Source organism: Plutella xylostella, chromosome 17 (assembly GCF_932276165.1).
Source record: "Plutella xylostella chromosome 17, ilPluXylo3.1, whole genome shotgun sequence".
NCBI classification, from domain to species: domain Eukaryota; kingdom Metazoa; phylum Arthropoda; class Insecta; order Lepidoptera; family Plutellidae; genus Plutella; species Plutella xylostella.
The window spans coordinates 1,214,237-1,240,093 of NC_063997.1; the positions used below are offsets into that span (position 1 = coordinate 1,214,237).

At 36.3% G+C, this 25,857-nt stretch overlaps 1 protein-coding gene across 1 annotated transcript in view; it reads right to left on the reverse strand.

Moving 5' to 3' along the window:
- Positions 1-25,857, reverse strand: part of LOC105389662 — a 74,252-nt gene that overhangs the window by 39,586 nt on the left and 8,809 nt on the right. The window lies entirely within an intron of this gene.

Here is a 25,857-nt window from a genome sequence, read left to right on the forward strand (position 1 = left end):
TGCACGCCAAGACTTGACAAAAGTTTTGCTTCGATTAGTGCGAGTAGGTACGACGGAAAAGTTTTGTCACGTCTTGCGCCCTGTGCTAGGCCTTCAGTTTTACTGTATGTCACCGACACGTTAAGAAGAAGACTGTAAACTAGTAGGTGACTATATAGCAACATTAGCGGTAAATGACACTGTACAAATGTACCTAAATTTGCTGGGTTTTTAAACACGAAGCAATAGGTATTTAATGAATGGCTGCGACAACTCCCAAGTTTATTTTGTATAGGAATTTATTTGCTCGACAACTTTGTAATTTCATGGCTTTTTTACTTTGTAGCTGGATAAACAGAAGTTGGTACCTATAATGTGTTTTTTATGTTTGTAAAAGAAATGTGGGAGTAAATAAGAGGATTTATGGTTACTTTTAATATGTTGTAGTTGTAGCAAAGAAAAAGTGTCAATACAGGGTGTTGCAAAAAGGGTATACTAAGCCGAAAGGGGGTGACTCAGGGGGTCATTCTGAACAACTTTTGTTCTACGATTTTGGAAATTTGCGAAAAAAAATATTCCTTCTCCATAGAAACTTTGTTGGTTACGTGACTTTTTACTATCGAAAACGAAACTTTTTTTCGCGAATTTCCAAAACTCGTAGAACAAAAGTTGTTCAGAATGACCCCCTTTAGGAATAGAACACCCTTTTTGAAACACCCTGTAGAGGTAGACTGCCGATATCTTACGCTAGCATTTATTTATTGCACGAACATAAATTATAAATAAATGTTACATTTTTAGCCAGATACCTATCCATTATCTGTAAAGGTACTAATAAAAGCACTTTTTATATAATAGTTTTTTTGCTTCCTTCCGCTATCGCCATTAATTTGAGGAAGATCCTCATAGTTCCCGCGACAGGCGCTGAGAAGAAAATTTATTTTCTTGTTTTATTAAAGCAATTTCGTCGTCGCAGGGGGTTAATGTACTCCGCAGAGTATGAATATTACGGCAACTAAATCTTTTACGTCGCGTGAGGGTGCGAAGTGCCATTAGTGAAATATTGCAATAGGGGTTGGTTACATAACCGGAGCTAAGACTTCCCGCTGTTGTAAGAAATGAGCTCAGATGATATTATTTAAAAAATGCGATGACTTTTTTATTTAAACTACATGATCTGGATTTTTAGAAACATGACGACTGAAATTGCAAATATATTTTTTCGACCTCTCATTTTTGAATGGTTGATAGGAAAAAGACATACACTCGCCTTGTTTCTTTAAAAAGTCGTTCCGTTAGCTAGCAGATTACGTAGTCAGTTTAACATCCTGTATAACGTATTAACGTATAAATAGCACATACATAATGAGGTTATGTTTTCAATATACCAATAGAATTGTACTAATTCGAGTACATTATAGAGTAGAATAAATGCCTGTTTCATTTTATATTTTTATTTAAATTTCTCTTTAACGAATGCAACCACTAAAGAGAAAGTCAGAATTACATAATTTACATTTTAACAACGAATTTCTTTTGGGGCTAAATGAACCTGGAATTGCACAAGGGATTGTTTTGCTAGTTACACAATCGGTTAAATAAAGCTAGGGTTGTTTGATTACATTGTATTTAAATTTGGGGTTGATGAGTTTTTGAGTGAAGGCCACAATAAAAACGCTAAGAAAAAAGCTATCGAAAATCTGTTCAGTCGTTTTGGAGCCACCTATGCTACCACAGACACGTTAAACCTATAACACCCTTCTTTAAAATAATTGAAAATGACAAAAATGTAGCTAGCGTGGAAAAGATAAGGGTGTTTTTCCACCAGAGATGTGCTATGCAGCTATGCTGCTATGATATGAAAGAAATCCGTTACCACTTTGCTATGCTGTGAAAATGATTAGTGGATATGAAACGCATCCATAGCAACGTAACATAGCACATCTTGACATCTCTCGTGGAAATGTAGCCAAAAATATTAAAAAAGTTGTAGGTGGGTACGATTTTCATAAAAAATTATTGCCGCGTCATCTTAAACAAGACTTGTACGGATACATGAGTAGGCATAAAACATAGTCCTTCATATTTTCACATTCTTATATCAATAAAAGAGTTTTCTGTAACGTTTTCCTTACTCAAGTAGAGTACGCTAGACCGAGTTTCGGCTGCGTAATGATTTTCTCACAACATTATAGGGGCGATTTATTTCATGTGTACGACTTGAGCGAAGGGGGATGGAGAGAGGGGAGAGGGGGAAATATACAGAGTGGATTCCAAATTTTACTCTGGATCTACAACGGTTGTATGGAAGAGATTATAGCGATAAGGCCGCCGCGCCGTGCCGTTTGTTTTCATTTTTGATATTTATAGTTGTTTATGGTGTGCAAATAAAGATTATTATTATTATTTTACTAGTGATCGAGCCATGAGTCGATTGTATAAAATAATGTAGGTATTTATTTCAAAAGGTCGGCAAAACCGCAAAACTGTTGTCAGTTAGTATGTGGTAATTACTATTCCCACTAAGGTGGGGTCTTGTAATTGCAACTATCCGATAAATGCAACTAACTTCAATAACTCCCTCTAGAGTTACTTTATTGTAAAACGACAGACTGATATCAATTTTACATCATTAAAGTTCTACCCAAAAATGTAGATGCGCTGGTAGCTCAAGAAATTTGGGATTTATTGAAGTCAGTTGCATTTATCGGATAGTTGCAATTACAAGACCCCACTATAACCCACAAAAAATACGTAATTTGTATGAGATCGGCTTTGTTTTTTTTGAACAAGCTTTTTCAAGTGTTCTATTAAAAATATCGAAGAAGTAGGTAGGTAAGTGCTATACGTCTTAATTTTTTCGCACAGTCGTTCAACTCCTTAAACACTTTAGCCTGAAGCTGTATCGGGTATTTTCCAGCTGAAAGGTTTTACATCCTCAGGGCATAGCGTAACGTGTCCCACTGCGCGCTTCTCGCGAATTCATGTAGGCACATTTTACATTTGTGCAGTACTTCGATATAACCCAACCAACGTTTAAACCGCCGACTTTTAACACGAAAAGAGGGAATGACTTGAACGGCCAAGCCGAATTTCATAAAATACTAGCTGTTCCTGCGAACTTCGCTTCGCCTTAAAAAGTTTTCCTGTGGAAATTCCGGGATAAAAAGTAACCTATGTTCTTTCTCAGGGTCTAGAATATATGTATACCAAATTTCTTTTAAATCCGTTGAGTAGCTTTGGCGTGAAAGAGTAACAGACAGACAGACACAGTTACTTTCGCATTTATAATATTAGTTAGGATGACTCAGAACACTTGGGGTGACAATACCTTTGACCCAAAAGAAATAATAATAATATCCTTTACTATTAGAAATATAATTTTATACTTAAAGTTTGACAATATTATAATGATGAAGAGATGCTTATTACTATTTTGACCTATAGATCAAGGTTAACTTTCGTATCACTCTTAAGTAACACAAACCCGGGCCACATTAGACAAAGTGTCCGGGAAACAACATACGATAGGGGTATTAGTCAAAACTACCCCTAGGGTATTCTTTCTTTTATGCGAGTGTTGGTTAGATGTCCGATTTTTATCTTTATGACGAAGGGCAAAAGGTTGGAATTTATTTTGCGGAGAATTGGTCCTTTTATGGTAAGTACTGTGTGTTTCGGGACAGCAATTTTCTGAAACTTCAACCTTGATAATAACGACGTAAGAGGTTATCATCAGGGTAAAGAAATCTACCTATTTACCACATTTAAATACTTATGTCCAGTTTCAAGAAGGAATTTTAAATTTAGATCGAGCATAAAACTATATTATCTTTCAGGTTATTTATCGGAAGTCCTAGCACGGGGCGCAAGACGCGCACGTCACGATGACGAGTTATTCTTCTAGGCGCGTGCTATCCTTCTGATTAATATTATATATATATATATATATATATATATATATATATATATATAGATAATAACTCGTCATCGTGACGTGCGCGTCTTATATATATATATATATATATATATATATATATATATATATATATATATATATATTATAAATGAATTGTAAATAATATTATACAGACCACATGAAACCTATAAATCTATGCGAAAAGCCACTTAAAGCCCATTGGAGCTCAAAACTCTCAGACCACCAACCGCTCCGACTATCCCCTACACTAAAATAACCCCAAACAAGAAAGGGCCGGCTCCATAAACACTAACCCCCAAATGCACGGGCCATTTACACCCTGACACGCTGTTTAACGATAATTACTCACACTTAGCGTGACGGACGCGTACGAATTAAGATAATTTGCCCAGCCGTTTCAGGGTTGAACGATGGCACGGAGTGAAATATGAACGGTGACGTCACGAGGTGTGCTTATGAATACTCGTACTGTGCAAAGGTGTAATAAGTCGCGGTTGTAAAGAAACGAATCTGTAAAGTGGTTCTGGAGGGTTGCTCTATACTGAAAAAAATGGACGAACGAGAGCTGTCGTGCCATCGGCACAAATAATATCGTGGCTCGTACAGCAGCGTTCCGGAACTTAGTTTTTCGTCATATATTCAGTGACCCCTGAACATGAAATTTCAGTTCAGAAGCCCTGTAAAACAGGATTTTTATCACTGACTATCTGTTCTCTCCAGCTTCCGTGTTAATCCAAGCATAAAAAGTAGCGTGTTAATTCACGTTGTCAGCTTACTATATACAAGGCAATTTCATAATAATTGGTCCAGACGTTTTCCCGTGAAAGAGTAACGAATATCCAACCATACTTACTTTCTACAACTCCTACGAAACTTTCACTTTATAATATTAGGAAGCAGTACCTATAATATTTTGGTATCAACGAATGACTAAAATCGGTTGGAGATACACGAAAGGTTAAAGTCCCTTCAGTTTTACTATAAGTCTAGAGGTATTTCATATGATATTGGTTGGTATTTACCACTAAAATCGGAGGTATTTCGTTATCTGCTTTTAAACTAAACCTTTGAACCTTTGAAAACTTCATTTATTGTATCGCCAAACTAACTTCCGAGTTTCGAATTAGGGCAGGCAAGCACTGGTTATATTTTCAGTTAATTTAGTTGGGAGCGGCCGCCGCGCGAAAACGGATAGTTTGACAAAGTTTAAACGTCCGTGAAACGTTGTTATTCTGGTGCAGGAAATAAGAGGTTTTTACCTTTTCAGTTTGTCAGTATTACATAATTGTTGAATTAGTTAGTACCCGAGTCCGTGTTGTTCTATGGTGTAGGGACACCGTGAAAATAAATATCCTTCAGTTATGTGGGTATTAGTATGTTAGGTGCATCCTGGGCAGTCAGAGACTGATAAAAAAATGAAAATACCTAAAAAAACAAAGATCAAAATATTAATTTTTACTTGGTAATATTCTGATGCACTCTTTGCTTTAATATTGTAGACGGCGTCATTAAGCTAATATTTTCCGTATATGAGTAATTCAACTTTTTCATTGCCTCTCCCAAGGAACGGCACTACACTTGATTTACAATACTTACACATCATTCTATCATACGTTAATCTCGTAACTATAACTGGGAGGCCGAAGTCAATTTTGTTGAGTGCGTTCATCCCCCGACTCTTATAAATATTGGGCCTCAGCACAATTGTAAATGGGGGAAATGTTCTGATTATGTAATAATATCTTTAATATAATTTTCCTGTGTCTATGTAACATGTTGTGATCTAAGGTTGAAATAACGTTTACATGACTTGTGTTTCGTAAGGTTATAAAAAAGCAAAATAGTTTTTAATGCCAAAAAATTAAGTTACTTTACATACTTTCGTAGCTACTTCGTCTACAGTAAAAAAAATATGTCACTCAATATCTGTTGCCTTTCTAGCGTCGCGGCGTCCATATATTATTATGTATGTATTCGAAACTCAATAATTCATGTACTTAGTACATAAAAATGAACATAATCCTAACTAATCGTAATTCTATCGGAATTTCCACAGGAAAACTTTTTAAGGCGAAGCGAAGCTCGCGGAAACAGCTAGTCTACAATAAAAGGAAACTTTAACACGCTCATCTCATTTATCCAGTGTTCATGGGATGTTCGCAACATTATGACTGGAGGTCATAACTTTCTGTCGATTCCGGATTGAGAATAAATATCTGTAATCCGTTTCTTTATGGTCTGAATCGAAGACTTTTTTAGGTATTTCATCTCGTTTGGCGAGTGCCCATTGCTTGTTATATTTTGTATTCTTTTTTTATTTAACCTATCTAGCAATATTTGGTATGTGATAGTTATAGGTATTATAATATTTTATCTCATTAGGTGCATTGATAAAAAACTAGATACCAAACATTTGTAGGTGGACCATGCATTTAGATTAATTATTGCAAAAGATAAAAGGTGCACCATAAGTATTTATCCAGTGCTACACAGATTTAAACTAACTATAAACTCTTCTGTAAAGTTATCAAGTGGCAGCCTGAAGTCTGTTAAGCGGTTTAATTATGTTACTTAGCAGCGAAAAGAAAAAAGGGGTTTTCTATTCAGTGTTAATAGCATTAAGTGCTTCAGTATTTTAACATCAACTGTAACTCTGCTTCATAGCTCGCAGTTGCTACTGCAAGTTTGCAGAAGCCAGGACACGTTTTTAAACAATTTGCCTAAAATACACAATATTTTAGATAATTTGGGGACCTTTGAGCCCGGTACGATCAGGGGTGGACTTTTGACTAAGTACTTATATGACGAAGCATGCTTGCTGATAAATTATGTCATCATCATCATCATCATCATCAGCCAATAATCATCCACTGCTGGACATAGGCCTCTCCCAAGAAGCGCCACAACACTCGGTCCTCGGCCGGATAAATTATGTATATATCTATAATTATTTTATTGTTTACTTAAGTTATTAATAAATATATTGTATTAAGAAAAAATATGCAATATTTAAGATTGTTAAAAAAAATAATCATTGCTAAAATGAGTTCTTTTTAATTTTATTTTACTTAAGTATCTAAGCATTCGTTTCCAAAGTAAAAAAGTTTATAGCTACTTAGGACTCTGAAACTTGGATCATAGAACAACGAGGACTCATTACTTGAAAATTGTTCAAACTAATTTTGTACCCATACAAATTTTACAAAGTCATCGTTACGTAAAATATATTTTTTTAATTATTAACATTTTAACATTATATTACGACTTTGCGAATTTCAAAATGAGTACTGGCAAAGAATGAATGACCTCTCAATTACTCAGAATAATCTCACCTGCTGCCGATTCAATAGCTCCGAATATTAATTGTGATTTACTTAAAATTGTATCTCGCATTACCCGCCACGCATATCAATTATTAACGCATTCAGTAGGTAATGTTATCGATAGTAACAGGAATTTCGATGGTTCGATATTCTATCGATAGTTACGATAATATTGGTATTCTATTCTATTCTACTCTCTGTGGGGGTGTAAGTACCTGCACCTGGGTTTCTCGAATGGAACCGTTTTGCGTATCCCCAAGGTCTAAACTGCCTTCCTTGGACTATTTACCCACCACGCTGGTCCACCGCGGGTTGGTGGGTTCACAAAATAATATCTAGATGTGCTAGATATGCAGGTTTCCTTCACCGTAAGAACGATGGTATACATTGTACTTAAGTTAATAGAACTCATTGGTACATGTCAGCGCCAGGATTCGAACCCGCATCTCTGGCGTGAGAAGCGGGCGCTTACCCGACTGAGCTACCGCCGCCCCGATAATATTGGTAAAAACAGCAATAATATCTGTAGCAACCATAGTCTTATTAAGCTGGAAGGTGGAACCTGTGGAAGGCATTCCCGCTTCCGTATCGGCTTATATAGCCACAAAAAATCTTGTTCCAGACTCTAATTAAATTGTTAGTCATGGACGTATAAGGCCCATGATGATAGTTTTATTACAATTATAGATCAATAGGTGCTATCGATGATATCGATATTTTGTTGCTTTCAAGCGGCGATTCTATCGATAGTTTAGTAAATGAGCTCTCGATAGTGTCAATAGTTACCATACAGATGTTATATGTATATATATGTTCGGCTTAGTTTACCCTTTTTGCAACACCCTGTAGATTATGCACATGCTTATAGGGTCAGACAATCGACTGTTCGTTCGATTCTTGTTGCAGCAACACTAGCATTCAGCGTAATATTCGAAAACGGGTGGATTCCACTTATTTGTATTGTGCGCTTAAAAAGGAATACCCATTTATTCGTTGAAACCACCATAGTGCTATTAAAGTATGATTAAAAACCTATTTCGAGCTTCATATGAGCGTGTTATGGCTGCTTTGCGAAAATTGTTAACTATAGTCATAAATAAACATTACTTTTAATTATATTCTGTACTTAGCCCGCCCGATATCGAATCCGCATTGCAGATTGGCTGTGCAATTCTGAGCTAGGGAGCGTTGTAACATTTTTGTATATTTAATTAAGATAAGTCAATAGATAGTTATATTGTTGCAATAATTAATTTTAAAGAGCCTTGTACGTTACACCAGTTATGTTTATGTTATTGTTATGTTAATACATAAATAACATCGCTAAATCCTATTCATCATAGTCAAATAAATCATTCCGTAATCAAGACTGTTTCAATCAATATCTGATTCTGAATAATTGAAATCCGACATTATAATCACAATGTATAGTAAAGTAATTCATATTAATACATTGCTGCTGACGGTCCAGCGTTTTCTGATTACCTAATACAAGAAGAAAAACTAAAGTCGAACTTGACAGCAGATATTTCGAAACCGCCTATCTTTTCCCTATCTAGATAGGTACCTAAATATCTACAATTTGGTTTTTCTGGGCGCTGCGGGATAAACTAGTTAGGCACTAGTTCTAGGTTCGTATTCCTGTTTCGTTAGTTCTTTTTCTACGTAATTGGAGTTTCGTATTACGTTTTACCTACGTCGTTAAACGTGTGGTAACTGAAGTGTATGTAGACTTGTAGAGGTATAACAAACTCCATTTTTGTTCTTTATTTCTTTAAATTATCTAACTATATAGGTACCTAATTACATTATTTTTTTAAGTATACTTCCTACATGAGCGTACAATAAGCTTCATTAGTAGGTAGGTATACACTTTCGTACCTTGTCTAACTAGTAAACTGTTTTTTTTTTCATTCAAACATTGAAGGTTTGTGAGTTTGATATGGGAGCGTTTGATTTGTTTGATTTGGGAGCGTCCGTAGTCGAGCGGGCCTCAGTGATCGTAACTGATCGCTGAGGTTAAGCAACAACTGACACGGTCAGCCATTGGATGGGTGACCAATTTCAAGTGGTGCTTTTCTGGACGCTTCCGTGCTTCGGACGGCACGTTAAGCCGTGGGTCCCGGTTGCTGCTTCGGCAGCAGTCGTTAAGCCTAGTCAGAGGCCTTCGGGCGGCTTGAAAACATCTGACAGTCGGGTTGCCCACTTACCCGACAACTCTCTCAGCACAAGCTTGCTTGTGTTGGGGTCCACCAACCCGCACTAGGCCAGCGTGGTGGACTAGGCCTAAACCCTTCATTCGGGATATGTACAAAGGTTCCACTCGAGAGAGCCACGTACAGGAACTTCACCCCCTATGAGAATAGAATAGAATAGAATAGAACCCTTCATTCACTGGAAGGAGACCCGTGCCCCAGCAGTGGGGACGTAATGGGTCGTGATGAGTTTGATAAGCTACAAAAGTGTACGCTGCTTATAAAACTAACTATACTTACAAGATAATAAAAAAAAGGTTTATCTAAGACAAATCCAGCAGCAATCAAGAACTATTTCTTTATCTGCCCATCAGTGCAGTGAAGACCCCACAGTAACTATTTAAGGAGAGTTTCCCAACTTTACAACGAAGCTTTAAAATTACTCTGCGAAGATTTCAACTTCCTCTTTTAAGAGAAGCAATAGTTTGCCCTAACTGTGTTATAACTTCATTATTGCGGGGCCGAAATTAATTTGGTTATATTTACTTTAAAGTTGGTTTCCGCGGCTCCCTCTTCTGAGTCCTTTGTGACTTTGTATTAAAAGAGCAGTATTTTAGAGACGCCTTCGCTAAAAGGAGCGAACAGTCTTAACTTCAGAAAATACTTAATTAATTATGAATAGGAGTGTGACATGGGAGCACTTACGCGTATATAAAAAAGTAGCAGTATACTTATACATGTTTGAACTCAACTTGTTTTTATCAACCATATAGCCAATATAAATTTCAAGTTACCAGGGCAACATAACAGTCAACAGTTGCATCACAGAGGGGTCACGTTTACGAAAAACAAACGAACGCGAGTTGTCACTCAACGAGATAGAGTCGTGGCTAGCACAACAACGCTCCTAATACTTTTTCCTAAGCTCCAGTTAACCACAACTGTATATCTCTTATGTAGAGTGTACCAATTGCATGGCATCTCTCATTCGTTACCTGAGACTCAACTCACAACAGCATGGTTACTCTATACTGACGAAAAACTAAGAGCAAATGGGAGCTTTCGTGCATTGAGCACGTTTAACAACCTGAAGGGCTAGTACAGGGCGCATTTAAAACGTGACAAGAGTTTTGCTTCGCGTTCGAGTGAACGCGCTACCTCAAGAGCGAGCGCGACGGAGAACTCTTCATCACGACCCATTACGTCCCCACTGCTGGGGCACGGGTCTCCTTCCAATGAAGGAAGGGTTTAGGCCTAGTCCACCACGCTGGCCAAGTGCGGGTTGGTGGAGAACTCTTATCACGTCTTAATAGCGCCCTGTGCTACAGGGCCAGATAGAGACGTGGCCCGTGCAGTAGCTCTCCGAAACTTAGTTTTTCATCATATAGAGTAACCCCACTACAGGGTGTCCATCAAACAGCGTACAAACAAATCGGAGTGCGACTCCGGTTCACACAGGCGCATCGATTGAGGAAATCGAGTTAGCTCGCGACATCATCCGATTCGGCCGACTGAGGATGTAGCTTGTTACTACGGAGGGGCGCTGTGCTCTGATTTAGAATTGTTGTTTTTTTTCGTTTTAGACCAGGAATATGCGTGTAAAATCTATTGCGTACAACATTTACGCATCTGACGACCGAATGGCGTAGTGGTTTGTAACCTTGACTACTGAGCCGAAGGTCCCGGGTTCGATTCCCTGCTGGGGCAGATATTTGTTCTCAGGTCTTGGATGTGCCCGTAAAATAGCAATACGCCCGCTCCCTATTACATTGGGACCACAAATTGTGACTAACATAACGCTGGCGAAAAGTGGGTGCAGCAATGCACCTCTGCCTACCCCGCAAGGAAGTACATTAAAACAAGAGGTAAGTTTTTTTTTTTTTGTTTACTTACGCATCTTTGCACCACACCGCGTTTGCTTCAATGAGAATAGGGAATATGCAAGTGGTTCAAATAAAGGTCAAATATTATTTATAATAAACTTTGTTGTTTCATAACTACGACTCCATCATTATTTTTGATTATAATTTATTTTTGAGCAAGTAAATGAAGTTGAAAAGTACAAAAAAACTTCGGTAAATTCTAACTTCCGAGAAACGTCACCCATTTTCTTAGGGCGGATGTGACGTCATAATTCTTTATATATCAATCTCAGAATAATAACTTCTTTGCGTTTGCGTATAGTTAAATAAATGTCAAGTGTAAACAAAGAAATGTTAATGTCACCGAGTATTTGTGATGCTCGTTGTGATCAGATACGATGGATCACATAAAAATTCTTCCAATACGAGTAGATCCTAGCCTCCTATAACCTCTCCACTTCTTGTTTGATATGCTTGTTTGTTTGCAAAGTTTAGATTTTTTTATATTTTTTGTTGGTAGTGTATGGGCTGCCACTAGTTGTTCTATTGTAATGAGGCGTAAACAGCCATTCGCTAGTCAACGAGCCACTCAAATATGCTCCATATTGCAACACAATAAAATTAAATTTGTATTGTAAGTATTATGACATGAACATGACACAAGTTGCTCTTTCTACTTTTAGGTTATAATGGCAGTCGTTAGTATATTTCAAAAGTTGTTATTTTTTTCTAAATTAAGTTATGGAAGAATTCTCGTAATCAGAAGAACTGGACACATTAAATTTATTACGCAGTATGAACGAGTAAACTGTGGCCAGCTGCGGAAAAGGACAGCAAAGACTATTGAAAAGTCGAGAGCCGTGTGCCCAAATATTAGGGAATATGCATATATTTTTATACTCTTATTCGATAGTTTAGATAAGGGGGTTTAGACCTTTGAGATATGCACAATGGTTCCATTCAAGAGAGCCAGGTGCAGGTTCTTACACCCCCACAGATAATAGAATAGAATGACCCACTAACCCTAGTCTCTCTTACTGACAACCAAAGTTACAGTAAGTACTTACATACAATACAAATATTACTTTATATTCATATTGCCATAATAGCGTAATATTGTGTACAAAGGTCCTCTGGTTTGCGCGCTCCCATTTCAAAAGAGCTACTAGCAGCTATTTACGAGCTCCCATTACAAAACAGCCACTGGTCACACTTTATTACCATTACAAAACAGCCACTGATCACACTTTATACACTTCCTTTTTCGTTTGTTACCATGACAACATTGGTTTGTTGAAAATACAAAAGTACTCTGTGATTACTTGATTAGGTAAAAAATCTATGCCGACTGACGGGACTCATTATTCTGAGCCGTGAAATTAAACGATTATGACGTCACGACAGCCCGCCATCCTGACGGGAATTTCAAAGTGGTCGTGATGGTTGTAATTTTTTAACTTTCTTTAAAATACCTTAAATTACTTATTTTGGCGTTGAATTTTTTTTTACTATAATAAAGTGATGTAAAACTATCCAATAAAAGTATAAATAAAAATTACGCATATTCCCTATTGATTGCACACAATATATTTTTTTCATTTTTAACCGACTTCGAAAAAAGGAGGATGTTCTCAACTCGTCTCTATGTAGGTATGTTTTTAATTCGAAGCTCCCTCGTGCCACACACCACAGTAAAATAAAAGAAAGCTTTTAAACTTCAAAACCACTCGTAATTTATAGTTATTCTTGATGGTAAATTATTTCGTTATACCAACTTTAATGCTAATGTACAGCTTTACACGTGATCACGTGACCAAATTAGGCTTAGCGTACACCTGGATGTTTTTGTAAACGGGTAGGGTTGTCAAAAAAAATTGTTAAATAAAAAGCGGCCAATGGAGACAAAGTAGACACTTTAAAAGATGAATTATTTCTTAGTCTAAGTCTAAGACCCCTGTCTTAAAATTATATTTAAACATTTGATTAAACAGTTAACTCTTTAAGATGCTTACTAAAAAGAAAAATGCTAATATTTCTTCTACAGCACAGATTACGCAAGTTAAATGCTAGCAAAACTATTATGACATAATTAATAAGGAACGAAACAGAATCGATTCTAAATCTCACCCACTAATCGTACCATTAGCAACCCTACCTGTACGTAAATGACATGTCACGTAGAATTAGCGTGTCGCCTGTACACAAGCACTGACACGCATCATGTAATGTACAGCGAGCTTAACGAATCAGTTATAATTATACAGGGTGTTGCAAAAAGGGTATACTAAGCCGAAACCTACATGTGCAGCATGGTATATCTAAGTCCGAAACTGAAAAGAGAATTTAAAAATTCGTGAAAAAAAATTATCATGTAGGTTTTGGCTTCATATACTTTTTTTGCAACACCCTGTATGCCTACAGTGCACTATAGGTAATGGGGGAGTTGGTTACGGAAAGGGAGGGGATAATTTTGATTAGAAATTATTTGTAAATGCCATAGTTCCCATAGCCGTCAGTATATAGAGATACACCTTGCCGGGCTGTAGAAAATCTAGACATAGTGTTAATAATATTATTATACCTGCTGAAATTCTTAGCATTTTAAATTACCGGCACTGCATTTGAAAAGCTCAATTGGAAATACTCGTTTCGATCGCCTTACCTGAAATAAAAAGATAACAAGTTCAGTTAAATTGTAAGTGGGATCATATTATTTTATTTTAAGACCAATAAATTTTCCAATATTTCAGAGTAACAAATTTAGTTTTTTACTATTAGCGCTCATTCCCTCTGTGAATAGAGGAGTTGAAAAGAGCAAGTCCATAAAACAAATCGGGAAACATTGAAAACTCGAGCCATAAATCACGGGCTTAGTAAATGAAGGTTTGTGTGAATGAATGAACGAACGAGTGTGTGAGTGAATGAACAAATTGGTTCGGAATGGTTCGCGGAACGTCACTTTTATGGGTAATGTTTGACAGTGACTGATTTGTGTCCGTTAATCAAGCTGAAACTCCCAGTCTACCTTTGCGTGTTGGTAAATATAATGTTCCCAATACTTGCGTGATGGATTGACTTGTAACTTTGTGAATTAGCGATTGGACTAAGCTTGAAAAGCCCAGGGGCCGTCGCCGTAGGCTACTGCCCAAGTGTATTACGGTAATTTTATCATGTTTTCTGTACATAAATAATCTTCTTTTAACAATTATTGAAACATAAGACTGCAATACAAGTTTTGCATTCAGTCACAGCCCAGTCTACTTAAACGATACATTCGTTCATTCTTTTAAGAGGTGGTTACACTAGCAATAAAAGTGGGAGAAGTCGACTTGTGCACGAGTTGAAACATCGTACACAGCGGACGTTTCTTCTGTAGGTTTATGATAATTATAATGTTTATTGCCAGTTTAAACCCCGCTTAATGATCGGTTCACAACTTCACACATTGACATTGAAATGACAAAATATACCTTGTTGCTATGAATCGATGTTCTATTTCCAACCTTACAAAAATTTGCTCTCCGAGGCACAGGCAGCGTGTGTGAACGGAACGGTCGCTAACTCAACTAAGCCTCTACCTACCACCACATCTATTATTTACACGAGTTAAGCTCAAATGATCGGACTGTAATGAAATTACCTAGTTACCCCCGTCCCGGGAATACCCCACGGTGTTGCCAGACTTCGGACGGCGTTCCCCCAGGAGGTCTGCGACCCGATAATTGTCCGCCACGTCGTTAATAGTTCTTACTTTTACCCCCATTTTCCATTAAATCTCTTGGGGGACAAGCGGTGAACGTAAAATTAAAACCTTTTTCATTAGGGGTCTATATACATTTATTACTACGCAATTTTACGTATGTTGATGTTTCAGTTAATAGTTAATTTCAGATATATTTTAGCAAATTTTAGACAGTTAAAATGAAAACTGGAAACATAATTCATTAGGTGATTTAAGATGTTCTGCGACAACCCTTAAATCAATATTTATTTAATCAATTGCCGTCACTCTTTTTTGGATACTGTCAAAGACTATGTATTTTTAAATGTAAAGGCATCGTATGTACTTAGTCGTAGAATATCTTCATGAAAATTCAAGGTTTAATTTTATAAAGAAATACAAAATGTTTTGCAAGCTACCAGGGTTGCAGAAAAAGCTAAAAGTTCGCGCTACCTTAGCGTAAGATTCATTTGCAGAAACCCTATATCTTGGAAGTTTTAACGACTTTGGTGCCTCCCACGTCGTAGCAACGAGTTGGTATGGCCGCACTTATTTCTATTTTCCTTTTTCTTTTTAAACTTCGAAGGTGAGTGGAGGTGAACTAAAGAAAACTGTGTGTATGTCTGTGTATATAGGTACAAACATTACAGGTAGAGTAAGCAAAAAGGGTGTCATTCAGGGATGCAGGGGGTCATTCTGAACAACTTTAGTTCTTTCGGCTTGCTATACCTTTTTACAACATCCTGTATTGTAACAATTTTATCATAACTCCTACCTAAAAACATAACTCATATTTTTTGTCCATAATTTAAAAATTCGTGAAAAAAATGTGTTACTCCAAGCTAATAAATCCCGCGAGCTGCAATTTTTAACAGCAATGTCGGTAACTCTAGAACTTTCAGAGCTCAACTCACATTCGTATTTCAGCACCAAGCTCAGCCATTGTTGATGCAGTAACAACATTCATTTGGTTGGAAAACAAATATCCAACATCTCATGCATAATTTGTGTCATCAAATGTATTCGTTACTGGCTTGGACGGCCGCCAGGGCTGTGACCCAAATATCACCAGATGTAGACCCACTATTATGAATGAATGAATAATATCTGAAGGACCCCGTTCTTCGGTTTTATAACCCAACAGCAGAAGGCTGTGTTGTCGGCAAGGTTATTTCGGTAAGCCAAAATGGGTTAACTTTAGCTGTATAAGTTTTGTGGTTTCAAAATGTATTTATAGCTGAACGACTGATGACCTAGACTTACTACTGGTAAACGTCTAGTGGTCACGACGTCTCATACGCCTAAGGATGTTATATTTAAGTATCTTACTTATCTATATTATTTTTTTCCATAATCCAAATAAACGTTAAATTCTAATACATATGCACTTCAATTTAGTATAGATAAACATAATTATGGTTTTTCCTGGGCCAATGCTAATTACAGGGGTAATTTGAATCCCGCAAAAACCGGGGTCACTAAATTAACCAATAAAAAAATTAAAAACCGACTTCAAAAAACCACTAAAACGTAAGAAATAATTTAAGGTTTAGACCAATCCTAGGTCACAGTATAAATATACCTAAGCAGGTACTGTTCTTTTTTGATGTTGGTGCAGTGACAAAGCAGTTAATCTGAAGAAATATGGCACCAACTTCAAAAAAGAACAGTACCTGCTTAGGTATATTTATACTGTGACCTAGGATTGGTCTAAACCTTAAATTATTTCTTACGTTTTAGTGGTTTTTTGAAGTCGGTTTTTAATTTTTTTAAAATTATTATTTTATTTTGTTATTTTTAGTTTATTTGCAATAATTATCAATCAAAAGTAAGATGCAAATGATACCAATATGTCCTACTCGTTAATACGAATCATTCGAGCCCAAACACGAGGTAGTTGCTATATACCGTTGAGGAGTTCCCTTGACTGCCTTCCGTTTCCATCATCAGATCAGCTCAAGGTCACCATCATATCTTTTTGTTATAATAACAATATTTACGTTATAAATTTCATAAGAATCGGTTGATAAGTGCCCAAAATGGAAATTTATACCCCTGTTTTTACCCCTTTACCCACCCTTGGGGGTGGAATAAAATTCTGAAAAAAAAATGGGACCACCCCTGAGCTCAACCCAATACATCAAAAAAAGAATTTTCAAAATCGGTCCATAAATGGCTGAGTAATCGATGAACATACATAAAAAAAAAAAAAAAACATACATACAGACGAATTGAGAACCTCCTCCTTTTTCGAAGTCGGTTAAAAATTGGTTCATTCGATGAGGAGTAGGTAATTAGTAGTTAAAGGAGGCTACACATTTCGACCTTAAGTCACCCTATTTACAGGTTAAATATATTGAGTTACCGAAAATTGATCGGATCAATTAATTTGATTATATGATAACGATCAAAGTCTAGATTTTTTGCTTGTGCTATTATTTGTACTCTATAAATAAATAGGTGGGGAAATCTCACACACGGCCATCCAACCCCAAGCTAGGCAGAACCTGTGTTATGGGTGTCGGACAGCTGATATACCTACACAAATACAATAGATTCATACATACTAAATATAAATATCAACACCCAAGACCCGAGTACAAATATCTGTATTTAAACAAATAACTCTACTATAATATCATACAATTCGTTAAAAATACCCTACAATTAAAAACAAAACTCTTTCCAAATAATGTGAACCGCCGTACAAAGGCTATTTTTACCCTCCGATTTCTGTTTGACCCTAGTAACTGGACCCTTAAAGCACTAACTGGTCGAATTAAGCAGAATATCGGCCCCTCAAGGGTCATTTTGGGCCCAACTCTCATATAATTGCTGTTTGATCCGAGCTTTCGGGTCTATTTGTTCACATTATGGAGCCGTATTCAGGTACATACAAAGATATTGAATAAAATAAAATCAAAATACCTACCATAGTAAAAAGTTTTCATAAAAATTATAATGCATGAGAAGCAAGTGTTATTTAAAAAAAATTGGGTGCCCAATTGCTTACCTAATTGAAACAACGAAGACCTTTCAATGTATTAGTAATTATGTAAAAAAACACAGAAGTTAAACCAAATCTTAATATTGATTGTCATTGTACACAAGAGAAATGAAAAAGTTCCACTCACAAAAAGCCTACATAAAATTGCTCCAATTTTTAAAAACATTTAGGTAATTTAATGTTTGAACGATTTTTCTTTCTTCTTAGTTGATAGTTATTTATTTTATGCACTGTTAAAAGTACTAACTTCAATATTGTAGCCGGCGTCATTAGGTGAGGTTTTTCGTTTAGGAATAATTTGGTGCTATGTCAGTGTAACTTTTTCATGGCTGCGTCTAAGATCGAACTATCTCGTTAGAAACACTGTGTTAAGAGGTGAATATTTCCTTACAGGTTGCGTCTTATTTTATGAGCTATTCCCTTGAGCATTCGCGAAATCCTGTTGTTTTAAGTTCGTATTACCTACCTCGCAAATAGTTTTATAGTTAGAATTATTTTTTCGTTTCAAAATCATGTGGGACCATGCCTGCAAATAAAATGATTTTAAGTATTTGCCACATTGATATGGATCTCCGATCTCTCCTAGATTAACTCAACATAGATAATTTCATAAATCTCAGCAAATGTTGTTAAAAAACAAGTAAGTAGTGTAGGAATGTAGACACACATACAGTTTTTGCCAAACTACTCTCCCGGGCAATGAAAAGGTTCCACTGAGAAAAGCACCAAATTACTTCTAAGCGGAAAAGGCTAGCTAGCTAGCTTAAAGCCGTCTTCTGCAACATTGAAGTACATTTAACAGAGCATCAGGATATTAACAACTAAAATCGGCAATATTTTGTTCCAAATTTAAATTAAATCTTTGAAAAAATTGGGATCGTTTTGTCAGCATTTTGTAAGTGGAACTTTTTCATTGCCCGGCAGTGTACTAAGATACTAATATAAATGAAAAGTTTTTTCTAAAACCACCCTTGAGAGAAAGCCTTAAACATGAAAACAGCATATTCGCACTCGTACAGTAAATAAACACGTTCGCTTTTTTTTGAGCGAACAACAATCGGAGCAATTTGCGGAAGCCACTCGAGTTTAATTGCTCCTCGATATCTGTATGGAAGCGTCCCAGAGCCCTCCCGACGGTGGCGTATCGGGAAATCATATTTCTTGGAAGAATCGCGCCCAGTTATGAGATGGTAAACTGAGTTGAGATCAGACACGAGTGGTTCAAACCCATCGTTATGATTGATTATAAATAATTTAACATTAAAGATACATATTTAAGTGGACATTCATTATTTTTACACAATACTGAAGGCTTAGCACGGCGCGCATGACGCGCACTCCAAGACGTGATACAAGTTTTGTGTGCTTCGAGAGCGAGTGGGATGGTTTTTTTTGTTTTCATGTGAGCGTCTTGCGCCTCGTGCTAGGCCTTCAGAACATGGTTTCAGAATTCATTGCTATGCATTAGTACAAAATAGGTACGTTCTTATTGTTTCAATTATTTGACTCCAGACAACCTCAGGGTGGAATGATACCCATATAAGTTCTATTTCTAGGTATCTTTATTTGCGGGTCAAAAAAAACGGTAAAAAATCAATAGAGTACTGAAACAGCCATTCCATAGCTAAAAGTAAGAATATCTAGGTCGGGTCAGCTGGCGTAAGGCCAAAATAACATAACAGGGCAAACACTCTATTTGTCAAGATAATTCTGGACACTTGAAATAAGGCATTGTAAATACTACGGATTTAGTGCACCTTTTTATTTTTTTCCGCTGACAAAACTAAGAGATTTTGTTAAAGTAAATATTTATTATCGTGACTCACACTATCTCATTCAGAAGGGCTAGTACGGGGTGCATTTAAGACGTGACAAGAGTTTTGCATCACGCTCACTCATATCGTGCAGCCTCAAGAGCGAGTGTGACGGAGAACTTTTGTCACGTCTTAATAGCGCCCCGTGCTACAGGGCCAGATAAAACAAGAACAGTGCAGGACATATGCCTCCTCAAAGAACTCGCAGCACCCTATGTCTTTAGCCATAATGGTACTGGTACTAGTTATTATTCTGTGATAAAGTTAGTAAGTCCTGAGTACCTAGCATGGGATGCAGGACGCGCGGAGCAACGCGTGACATAAATCTTTCGTCGCGCTCTCTCATATCGTGCGGCCTCGAGAGCGACAGCGACGGAAAACTTTGCCACGTCTTATTTCGTGCGTCTTGCCCCCGTGCTAGGTATGCTCATTACATAACTCTCAAATGATACATAATTATGTCATCGAAAAAATAAAATTGTTAGAATAAGTTATTCTTAATAAGTTACTAAAAAACAAAAGCACACTGCACAGCAGCTACACGCAATTAACTGTGTAAAGGCGACTAAAAGACTTGAGTGACTGTATGCAAACAACATGTCTAGCTATCTTCCAGACTGCTGAATATTCTAGCTGTAAATTCGACACTAGCTATGTTCTAGATCTAGACCAGAAGTGGGTCGGTTCATTATTGCCGCTTGCTTAGTTAGTAGCAGTCAAAGTTAGTTCTGAGCTGGATGTGTGCAGGAAACTAATGTAATTGACAAAGTAGGCTTTAGTATCGACGTAATTATAAAGTATCCCACGGGAAAACTGGGATAAAACGTTGTTATTATTGCAACAGTCCTTGAAGATGGTATTTTTACACGAAAAAAATACTTTTGAACTTTGACCCGATTGTGATGTAATGACACGACACAAAAATATTATATATAGACCTGATAGATAGGTAAATTGTTAAGTGTAGAGCACGTGGTATTATTGTACTTAAAAAAACTAATAAATTCCACATTGATTCATTTGCGCAGGCAGAAATCGTTCACCTTTGGTTAAGGTCAGAAATAGGACAAGTAGGTAACGAATTCAATTCAAAATGTTATTGAAAAAAGTTTTTACACCCCGCTCTTCTACAAAACGGCGAAGGTAGTAAAGATTCACGTCTGAAATCTGTTTCAGGCTATTGGCCAATTTGCTTCAGTTTCCAGAGTTTATACTGACAAAACCCCCCCGGTGACGAGCTACAGTAATCTAAAATGACACTTAAATAATCGTAATCTGGGTTGATATTCGCTCGAACCCTCCAGGCAGCTTGGCACAGGCCCATTACCATTACTTGGCTTGATTAAAACCAACTCCATAGAGAAAATTGAGTTTTTACATCTTCATTAGATAAATTAAACGAGTTTTAAAAGGATAACCTTTTTATGAGGGTTAGTTGTAAAAGATAACTTTTAGTTATTCCAATAGGTATTAAACATAATGGTTTATTAACAGTCAAGTTAAGTATACCTAATCTAAAGTACCTATTTCAATTTTATTGCATAATATACCTCAGTACGTTTCACACAAAGCACACATTCTATCCATTCATAATCCATCCGTATGAATTTTATTACCTGTGAGCAAACCAGTAAGTGTTTTCATAGGAATATGAAGCTTTTATGGCTACTATTAGGGTTTAAATTTGAGTGGCGCATATAAAGAAACGTGATACATTGATGGTAATGGTATTTGTTCAAGCAACTGGATATTTTGACAAGGGGTAATGTACTTGTCAGAATATATTTGGTATTTAACATAGTTTCGCATATTGGTTTGGACAAAATAACACATCAGTTATTTATTAATTTATTTATTAAAGTATACATAATATATTTTGTGTTTTTATTTATTTTTATCAGAATAATGAACGTTGTGTATGTATGTACTTACCTACATGAGTGCTTGCAACTAATACAATAATTGTGAAAAACATGGCAGAGATTGCTTTGACCAATAAGGCCGCCTTTTTGTAAGCATTTTCATAAGTTTATTAGTTTTCGCTTTTATGGTGCACTTAAAGAGAGTTTTTATTTATATTTAAAAATATATATTATATTTAAATAATAGCACCTATTGTACCAAAAACGCAACAAAGCAGGGACTTTTAAAAGCGGATTTATTAAACCAGGTTTAAACTTAATCGTGTAAACTGCACAAGTTAAACCATGCCGCGGTGGCGGAGTTACACAATTTATTGTGCTGCATGATAAATTGGTTTAGCTATTTGCATCTGTGTAGGGACGGCATAAACTTTGCTATGATACTGTCGCGTCGGTAGGTACTACTACTACCTACCTACTTATGTGTTATATACGGTTTTAACTATTGTGGAATACAAGATGCGTGCTGTGAACTGGGGTTGAATTTTCTCATTGCTTGAGCGATAATATTGACTTTATGCCCTCCGGGTCCAACAGTTTACTTAAGTACTAGAATGCGAGGCTTTCAGTAGGTTTTTTTTTCGATAGTAGGTTTTATTGTTCTAATTGCAGATTAAACTTCAGCATAGCATAAGGATAAGGGTTCTTTTATGGGATCAACCAACTGACGAACCGTATTCAATATTCTTTGTATAGAATACAAACAAGAAATTCACACAAGTGCGTCCACTTCATCGGCATTGCCAACGCCGTTTCTCCATACATTAATGATCCGTTTGGTCCGATATAAAGAATAAAATAAAAAAAATAAGTACGATATCAATTAGGACGCTCACTTTTAAACTCTTGTAGTTTTCCCTCACTCCATTCTGTCATAACGAAAACTATAGCTATAAAAACAGTTGTACCGTACAAAGTGTTTGTCTCAAGTGAATCCTTACGGTTCATTTTACTTACAATGCAAGCTATAACCATTTGTCATGCGAGGGGCATTGACCCCTTCACTACGGCCCTCTAGGGGCGGTTTAGTTAACTAGATGCATTCATGTCCACACAACATGTCACGTTCAGTCCCCTATGTTAAGGCATTTTGATGTTTAATAACGTGCAACAAGGGTTATGCTGGGAGACTTTCTTGTAAATTTAAGTGAAGTGGTGTAGAGGGTATTTCGAATGTATGACATGTGTTAATGGGAGGGGAGGGGGAGGGTGTGAATACGTGATGTACGAAATATTGAAATTATACTAATACTGATGCTACTAGCCATTATAGTAAATATTGAAAATTCATTATTCATAGAATAGTAGAGAGCATTCTTACATCATTCCTATACATATATTTATTGCACACCTTTTCACTAGTTTCTCTGTACTTCCTGGTAAAAAATGATTTTAGCATTAAGCCCACCTTTTGTACATTAATATCCTATATTTGTGCAATAAATAGTCTTAAAGATATAACATCCAATTTAGCAAAAATAAATTATTATTCTTCCACAAATTATATTTCTTTAAATGAACACCAAATAGAAAAACAAGTAACTTAGGGCCACTTGCAGAAACATATTAAATCTAGATTTAGTGTTAAATCTCGATTTAGTGACAAATTTTATATGGACTGACGTTTATTAAATCCTAGGGGCCTAGATCACGAAAAACCTTTTTCATGTCAAAGCCGTGACAGCAGATATCTCCGCAATAGTTTTGAAAATAAAAATAAAAATATACCTAGAAAATATTGTGTCAGGCCAAACCCGGTACGGCCGCAGACAGTTACAATTTCCTGATCCCAGAGACACCTGGTGAATTGGATTTACACGTGGCTGTATGACACGGACTTAACTGGCTCGATGACACATTTGATATTTCTGACGTAAAACTACGGCAATTTCCACCCTCTATAAGTTTACTTCTTGTTGGGGTTTAGCCGCTATTAGTTTACTTGTACCTACAGTACTTTAAGTCAAAAATTCCTAAAGATATAATATTAAAATGGTAACAACTAGGGAACAAACTAAAATATTAGAAGTGTATTTGAAAAAATAAAAATGCTACTACGGTACACCGACTACGAAAAAGCGTAGCGCTACGAATTTCGTAGGAGCTACGCGGCGTAGCATAGAGATAATTTATCGTTGCGATATTGTTTTTACGGTTGTTTATTATTTTACGAACATAATGATGAGAAAAAAAAATGCAATAAACATGATAAGGAAATATGCAAAAGTAGCAACAATATTTCATACTCAACGTTAAAAAAGCAATGATGGAAAAAGTACTTGCACCAAAAACTCACTTTAGCTCTCCCAAAGCGAGTAGTTTTGCCGTTTCGGGAAAATTATTATGAAATACGCCATGAACTTTGTTCACATGTGGGTGGCTCTGCTATTGTACTCGTAGTATGTACTTTAAAACAAAACACGTCTTTTGAGACCAAAAACTCGTTGTATTTATGATACCCTGTATATTTAATGTAAGTAGGTAAAGGTTAATCATAAAATTGTACACAATTTAACATGGCCCCTAGCCAGGGGTCTAAGCCGATTTGAGCCCAAACCGCGTACCTTAAATACATTCGCACCACATTCGACCTTCCGGAAACTTATGTATAATTTATGTAATAAATAAACTAGTACACTACATAGCAATTTGCAATATAGTAACGTGTATTTAAGATAATAAAGGATGCCATATCATCGCCACAATATAATATAATAATAAAAGTTGAAAGTTGGTTGGTAAAAGGTGATTGAATTCTACTAGTATGCATTACCTTACAAGGTTATAAGTAGGACACATACCTTATCATGTAATGCATACCACATGTCATTTCCCACTATAACACGGATCACTCTGTATGCTTAGAAAGCTCCCACTCACATTTATGTTCCCACCGCACTGTATGTTCTTAGTCTTAGTGTAATTTGCTATGTTAATAACACTGGTGCGTTTAGCGGTTGCTTTGAGTGCGCTATGGTAAATTAATTATTTTGCAAAGTTTCTCGTTTCAGTGAAATATTGTGAAGAGCAAATAAAGATTTATTTGATTTATCAAACGTTGCCTAAAAGAAATTGTTGTTTGTCAATAAGCCCGCTTAACTATGTTCTCTAACTTTATCATTTTAATTTTGTAATTGTAACTGTTTGTATACAATAAAGTGTTTAAAAATACCTAAATATTAATACTTTAAACTTAAAAACTTATTTAAAAAGAAACCGGTTTCATTAAAATATAATAACAAAAATACTTAGCTACTGTTTTACTGTACCTACGAGGACCTCGTATGTATGGAGCATAATGTGTACATAATTATAGTTTAACAGACACAGTGGCTACATTAAATTGTTAATGACTGTACTAAAGCACAATTAATCAACGGAACTATACAATAACATCCTCACACACACACACACACACACACACACTAGCAAGCATGATGTGACACACTACTACTGAACTATGGTTAAAATTGGGCCGGATTAAGGCTGATATACCATCCATTTAGCGCTTTCTCACAGACAGAATGGCCCCAGTCAGGACTTCCGAGTCGGTCGGTTGTGGCCACGGAAACCGCGACTCAGCGGATACACACTAATGTAATAGTGTTACAACATTGCGGGTTCGAATCCCGCCCAGGGGCAACATTTGTGTGATGCGCTTTTGGGATTACCTTGTGTCTGGTTGTTGTTTATCTATTTAATAAGTATAATATATATCTATGTATTTGTGTAGATATATCAACTGTCCGACATCCATATCACAGGTTCTGCCTAGGTTGGGGTCGGATGGCCCCACATATATCATTTGAAAAAAAAACACGTAATTTAAAAATAGCGAAGTGTTAACGCATTTTGCTGTACGCAACCATGCACACTACATGCAGGAATACAATATTACATACACATCATATATTTATAATATATTTTTATCTGTGGAAGCTTATCATATAAGATACCTGTTGTCATGTATTTTTATTTATGTAACTTGCTGTTAGCTTTCCTAATAAAATAAAATAAATACAATATCTCCGTTTCATAGTGTAAAGGTTAACTGGTAGAAAATGCTGCTAGCATTAAGTTCGCCTTTGTACCAA